This window comes from Pteropus alecto, unplaced genomic scaffold (assembly GCF_000325575.1).
Source record: "Pteropus alecto unplaced genomic scaffold, ASM32557v1 scaffold81, whole genome shotgun sequence".
NCBI classification, from domain to species: domain Eukaryota; kingdom Metazoa; phylum Chordata; class Mammalia; order Chiroptera; family Pteropodidae; genus Pteropus; species Pteropus alecto.
The window spans coordinates 16572040-16579525 of record NW_006433378.1 but is presented as its reverse complement, the minus strand read 5'-3'; the positions used below and the strand labels follow the sequence as shown (position 1 = coordinate 16579525).

At 38.9% G+C, this 7486-nt stretch overlaps 1 pseudogene; it reads right to left on the bottom strand.

Annotated features, from left to right (window-relative positions):
• Positions 1-586: 586 nt before the first annotated feature.
• LOC112476865 lies at positions 587-705 on the bottom strand (annotated as a pseudogene).
• Positions 706-7486: the final 6781 nt, after the last annotated feature.

Sequence of the window (7486 nt, the reverse complement as noted above, 5' to 3'; positions counted from 1 at the left end):
AATCGTCTACCTTTATGCCTACCCTTATGGGGTTTTATTCTAGTTGAGGGAAATGAATAATGAATAAACTACTACACATGTAGAATATCAGGTGGGGGAAAGTGCTGGGGAGCGGAAAATGGAGCAGGGAGAGCAGACGAGAGTGGGAGACAGGCGTGTTTTATGTGGGTGCTGAGGGCAGTCCTTGCCTATAAGATGCTATTTGAGCAGAGAGCTGAAGCAAGCAAGGGATGCAGCCAGGTGAGTTTCTTGGAGAAGACTATTCCAGATAGAGGAGAAAGCCAAAGCAGAGTTTCTGAGGGGAGAGAGTGTCAGGTGGTTTGACTTGGAAGACTATTTGTTCTGAGAGGTTGAGGATGAGTAAGCAAGGGGATAATTGTAGTGTGAAAGGTCAGATGGCCAGCACAAAGCCCCAGAATACAGGTCCCATAGGCTAGAGCAGGACTTTGTTTTGTTTTGTTTTTAAGTTTATTTATTTATTTAAAAAAAAATTTTTTAAGGTGAGCCAACCCTTGATGGATCAAACAGATTCAAGGAACCTTGTCAGCTTATGATCCTTTATTTTTTACTTTTTATTTATTTTTTACACCTACAGCATCTGGTCTTCCTAAGTGGTCTCCCATCCAAGTACTAACCAGGCCCCACTCTGTTTAGTTTCTGAGATCAGACAGGATCGGGCTTGTTCAGGGTGGCATGGCTGCAGACAAGAGCAGGACTTTGGATTTTATTTGTATTGACACCAGAAGCCATTGTAGATATGCTCTGACTTATGCTTTAAAATTATTATTCTGCCTGCCAAGTGGTGAACAAGCTGCATGGGGGTTAATACATCAGGGTCCAGTCAGGAAATAGAAACCACCCTCTTCTAGGTATTTCAGGTGGACCCTGTTTGGAGCAGAAAAAGAGGGGGGAGTTTGTTTTCTTTCCCCTTACTTCTCAGTCTCTTTCTAATGTCCCTCATTGTCAGAACTAGCAGGAAGTCAAGAAGCAAAGGTGAAGGGCCATTTGTGCAAAGCAGAATCCCAAGAGCAGTTTGTATCACTTAGGGATGAAATAAAATGCACATCCCAGAGAAATCTAACACTAGTGGCTTAAATAAATAAAGGCTAATTTTTTTTCAATAGGAAAAAATTGAAATTGACAAAATTTCTATGTCATCTGTGGCCATGAGCATCAATTCGGTTATTTAATGGTGTCAGGGCGTGTGTCTTGGGGATTCTCTGGGCTGCTATCGTTCCAGGCATCACATTCAGAGTACCTAGAAGGAAGAAGGGTACCACCAGCTCCAAGATCCTTACTCATAATTCTTCTGACCTCTCATTGACTAGAATCATGTCCAATGGCCACTCCCAGCTACAAAGAAGACTGGGGAAGTGAGTGTTAGCTCTCCAGTGGGTGTGAGAACCAATTATTGAGATAGTAGTGACCATCATATGATCTCAGGGGTTCAAGTTTTTGAATTGAAGAGTAGAGGATGCTGTGAATGACTCAATGAATAACGTTGCTAAAAGAAGATGCTTCTTAAGTAAATGAAGCTTCTACTTGTCTCTGTCCAATGCAGTAGACTCTAACAGCCACATGTGGCTAGTGAGTACTTGAAATGTAGCTAGTCTGAATTCAGGTATTCTCTACATGTGACATACGCACCAGATCCCAAATTTGTAATACAAAAAAAAAAAAATTTTAATAGCCTATCAATGATTTATGTTGATTATATGTTGAAATAATATTTTGGATAGGTTATAAAATCTGATTTTACTTGTTCCTTTCTATTTTGTTTAATATGGCTGCTAAAGACTTTAAAATTACATATGTGCTCACATTATATTTCTATGAAACAATGTCATTCTAGATAATTAATAGGCCCTTTCTTTCTCTAAGGAGAGTTCCTAACTTCCTGCCTCTAAGCCAATTTTTCCTATCCTGAGGTGCTGGCTGCCATGTTTTCTAAATCTGGGAAGATCCTACCAAAAATGCATCTTCTATGACCTTTGTTGGTCTGATAGCTCAAAAAGGTATCTTCTGGTGATGAGTTGAAAAAAATCCTTTCACAAGAAATTAACCATGATCATTTTATATATTTCAAGCTGAAATAGATAAGAACAATTATAAAAGTGCTTAATTCAAGGAAAAGATTCCAGTGAGGTATTAAATTATTCAATATCAGTTACATCTCAAGGCTATCAAATGAGACAATTTGTATAACTGATGAAGAAGGAGATGCCAATTTAACTTAATTATTAACTTTCTTTCATTGAATGCAAGGAATCATGAGATTCTAATTTGCTACAAGTTTTTCCAAAACTTCACATTAACAATTTTCTTCAGTGACCCTGGTGAGAAAATGGATGAGTTGGAACATGAAATCTATAGTCAATCTGTGGTAAGAAAAATAATGGACCCTCAAAAAGGTTTATGTCCCAATCTCCAGAATTTGTTAATATGCTATTTACATAGCAAAGGAACATTACAGATACGATTACATCAATAATTTTGAAATGAGATTACCCTGGATTACTTGGGTAGGCCCAGTCTAATCTCACAGAACCTTTCCCAGGTGAAACCAGAGAAAGATGTGACTACAGAAAAAGGGACCAAGTGATGCAACATTGATGGCTTTGAAGATGGAGCAAGAGGCCATGAGCCAAGGAGTATGTGTGGCCTCTCAAATCTGGAAAAATGCAAAGAAATAGATTTTCTTCAAGAGCTTCCAGGAAGGAACCTAGCCCTGATGCCACCTTGATTTTAGCTCAGTGTGATCCATGTCATGTCACATTTCTAACTGCCAGAACTATAAAACAAATTTGTGTTGTTTTAAGACATTACGTTTGTGGTCATTTGTTCTAGCAACAATAGAAAACTAAAATACAACCTAAGGAGATACACATTAAAAGAATAATGAAAGCATTGATTTTTGAGAATATTGTTCTCCATGAAACAGTTTACCTTCTCAAAATTCTCACCGGCCTCTACTCTAGCTATCAGAAGCTAGAAGTAATAGAGCAACCAGTTTATGAGAAATTATTCTACTGAAATGTTCTTCTTTGTCCATTGTCCCCTCCCCCAATGAACACACAAATGCACACCTTAAAAGCCTTATTAACATTTCCCAGAAGATTAAAAACAAATTTTCTTCTCTTATTGTTTACTCTTTTCAAGTAATATATAGCATGAAAGTTAGGGGAAGAAGTATCTTTTTACTTTCATGTTCATGTCTTATTTTTACTATCTTGCAGATTGGTTTCTTTTGCCTTATAATTTTACTTAGTTTCTTACTTACATTACAGCAAGCATTCTACCCATTCTCCTCAAATTTACTGTACCAAAACCACCGTGCCTTTCTCAACATCTTTTGTCTGTATAAGGAAATAGGTCCATGCAAGAGAATTTTGCTGTCAACAATAGAAAAAAAAAGAAAGCTATCTACTCTGTATTTAGACTAGATGAGATGGAGCAAAATCATAAGTGATGAACTACTATCCTCTTCATAAGCAAAAGTTTATTGGAAAATTCAGCTCTGTGTTGACAATAAGAATCACAGATAACTTGGCAAACATAATCAGGGGAAAATGGTAAGGAAATATCCATCTGTCACCAAAGTTTCCTTCAAAATTCCTTTTTCAGATTCGCAGGAAGACTTGAGAATCTTTAGGGTATCTCTGACTAATGTAACTGAAAGCGCTTAAATCTTTCAGTCATTAAATAAGCTCAGGTAGAATAACACAAAGCCCATGCATTTAAGCATGGGGATTCCAGCAGTTCACCTATAATTCTGAGGAGTCTCAGACCAGACTCCTGCTTCTATCTGCTCCTCCATCATGTCTGGCCCTCTGATTCTGCCTCCTGATGTTGCTTTAGGCCTCTCTGATCTGCCTTTCTCCCGAGCTCCAAAATGTGACCCACTAACAAAAGGCTAGAGTGTGTGAAAGAATAGAATTGTTAAAAAAAAAAAAAAAAAACAGACAACAGCCCCAAAATGGAATCATTTATGCTAAACCAAATCTAGATTTAACTTTTCCCAGAAATGGAATCTTAAGCCATCAGCACTAGTTAGGTCATTTGCCTGATAGGCCCCTGCCATTCCCTAAAGAAAGTAACCTTGCAATAACCTGCCTGCCTTTTTGCCTTGTATAACTTCCTTGTTCCTGCTCCCTTCTATCTTTCTTTTTGCACAGCTCCTTGGAGCTCTTTTCTACCTGCTAGATTTGTTGCCACCCAATGTGAACTGACTTTTGCTCAGATAAACTCATAAAATGTTAAATCTGCTTCAGTTTATCTTGTATCCATTCAAATGAGAATAATTTGCAACAGGAGAAATCAGGCAGCACCATCCTAAAGTTGACTTGCCAATCTCCTGCTCCAGGGACTCTCTCGCTGGCTGACTATCTCCTCTAACCTCCATTCTTCCATTGAAGAGGAATTTTCCATTCAAATGGCTAACCTTGTAATCAGCTCTTTGTTCTGCGTCTGTAGACATGCTTGCTGCATAGGCTGAAGGGCATGGTGACCTCGAGATCAACTGAAGACTCACCCTTCCCTGTGCTTGTTCTGTCTAGATAACAGATGTATCCCCTTTGCTTATTCTCTGTAACTGCCCGTATCCCCATAGCAACTCCTGCGCTCTGTAACCACCTGGGACAAATTGGAAAATTCAGCTCTGTGCTGACAACTGTACCTGTGCAAATAAGCCCTATAAAAGCAAGGTTACTCCTGAGCTTGAGGCCCAGGTCTTCAGAGCGCTAGCTTCTCTGGGACCGCCGGCGTGATAAACCTGAGTTCTCCAACTCTCCGAGTGGTGCTTGGTTTCTCGCTGGTCTGATTTTTCTGCAACACCGTCATGTCACTTCAGCCTTTCTCTCCTTGTCTTCCCTAATTTCCAGGGATCTCAAACCCACTCCTTCTGAAGCCTGGTCAAAGGAAGTTCACACAGCAGTTGCCCTCTTCAGTCATTTTCTCCATCCCCAAAGAGGACAGCATTTTAGTTTGTCATGCAGAGCAGTTAGTTTAGCTTCCTTTGTTACTTTCTCTCTAATCCAGATGGGTCCGAGTCATTTTGTTTTATAACCAAAGTGTCCAGTAAGTAGTTTTTCTAAGCCAAAGGATAAAATTTTCCATGAGGTGAATTCTGCTATCCCTACAAAATAAAAAATGTGATTAGTCAGTTGAGGTTTTACTTTAATAATAATATTTTTCTCTCTACTGTAAGATAGAATATATTTCTCCATCTATTTTTGTAGTGAAAGCCCACAAATAGTCATATTAACATAGGATGTTGGTTTTAACAAAATGCTATCGCAGCACATTGGAAAGTGGCCCTGACCATCCAGCGGGGGACAAAAGTGCTTTTAACAGGAGGAAAGCACTGGGTTAGAAACTGATTGCATGTTATACCCTGGGGTGGTGCCAAAAAGGGCAACTCAAAGTGAAATTTTCCTTTACTTCAGCATCACGTGGAAAGGGTAGGTTCTGAGTACATCCAAAATTTCTTAATCTCCCTTTCCAGTTTGGCTTTCGTTTTCTGAGACCACTGGATTAGAATAACCTATGCTTGTTAAAAATGCGGGTTACTGCCTGGGGCCTCCCTGTCCAAATAAATCAGAATTTTCAGAGCCAGGCCCCAGGAATATGTGTTTTTTTTAAAACCATAGTGTGACTTTTACGGTCAGCCAGGCTTAAGAATTGTATCCAGAGTAAAGTAGCTTCAATACAGAGATTAAACCCTTAAGCATTCCAGTAAACATTTGGTATCCCTCACATTCATAGTTCACTAAGATTAAAAAAAAAAAAAAACATAGCAGTCAAAATAAAGAGTAACGTTATAGTGGAGAAACCTGACAAATAATTCCTCAGCCAGGTGACCAAGGCTAATATCAGCAGCAGTAAGTTATGCTGTTCGTATGTACCTTGATATGATATGATACACATGACACTTCACCTCTATGGTCTTCTCTTCGAAACCCATAACCCCTCTCTAATCATGAGAAAAACCTCAGACAAATCTCAGTTGAGGGGTGTTCTGCAAAACAACTAATTGGTACTCCTCAAAACTGTCAAAAACAAGGAAAATTTGAGAACTGTCACAGCCAAGAGGAGCCTCAGGAGACACGATGACTGAATGTAATGTGGTTTCCTGGACACGTTTCTTGGAACAGAAAAAAAATTAGGGAAAAACTAAAGAAATCTAAAGACAGTATGGACTTTAGTGAATAATAATAAGTTAAAATTGATTCACTAATTGTGACCAATGTACCACATTGATATAAAATGCTAGTAACCGGAGAAGCTGAGTGTGGGATGCATAAAAACTCTCTGTGCTACCTTTGCAGCTTTTCTGTATATTTAAATTTGTTCTAAAATTAAAAGTTTATTTAAAACGTATTTAAAAATGAGCGTCAAGACAAAGAAGATTGATCTATGCCAGTATTCCTTCTAAAACCCGACTTCCCAGTCTATCAATCAAGACTCCATTCCGCACAGGTTAATAATCATTAAGATGAGGAAACTGATCAAATGAGTAAAATCAAGGTGTATACAACCAATAGGTTTCATTCCTCTATATTGCTCACATGCAGGGCTCCCATGTTGTGTCATTTTGGGGGCTCTATTCACACAAAGTGGGAGCGTGGGAAAACCATTCCCACAGAACCGTAAGGCAGGAAAGACTTCACCTTCCTAAGTCCAATAGCTGGGCCTATGAAATAAACTGACAACACGTAGATTAGCAGGAGAAAAAGTTTATAAAATATATCTAGGTTTATAAATATATCAACTTTTAGTATTATGTGTATGGAGGCATCACAAGGAAAAAAAGTGAACCCCCTCCACCAAAAAAAAGGTGATATTCAAGATATAAGCTCTCTCTTGAGAGTTTATATACTGTCTTAATAGTGGGAAGACAGTGATGGAAGTCACTTAAAGGAGAGTAAAGGATTTTTAGGAAAAATGAAGGGGGTCTTAGAAAAATAGATGGGAGATATGGTAGTTTGTAACAAAGTTTGTCAGGTGTGGTGTCTAACTTCTAGTCTCCTCTCTTGTGATAAGAGCCAGTCTCTCCTGGTTGACGGGACTCCCAAAGTAGGGATTTCTGACGGAGGCTTTTGGAGACTCTGTCTTTAAGCAGATAAGGGGAAAGCGTCTCTTGACATTTGCTGTTCTTCAAAGGCCTTCAGCGCAAAATAATCAATACGCTAAAGCAGCATATTTTGGGGTATCATGTCCTGAACGTCTTCAGAGCACAATGGGAGTATCTCTGGAATTGTTCTCACTGCTGCCCCGTTTACACATTACAAATGGAAATTATCAACTCAGTGAAGCCTCTAGAGGTTAAAATGTACAGGGAAGATGACTACATTTAAGTAGGGGGTCACTGGTGTGCTATGTTTATTTCTCGAGTGACTCTGCCAAGAATAAAATAAAGATCCAAAGTCTCTGCTCTCTACACCGTTAATCTTCTTTACTTATGAATGAATATTTTATTCACCTCCAC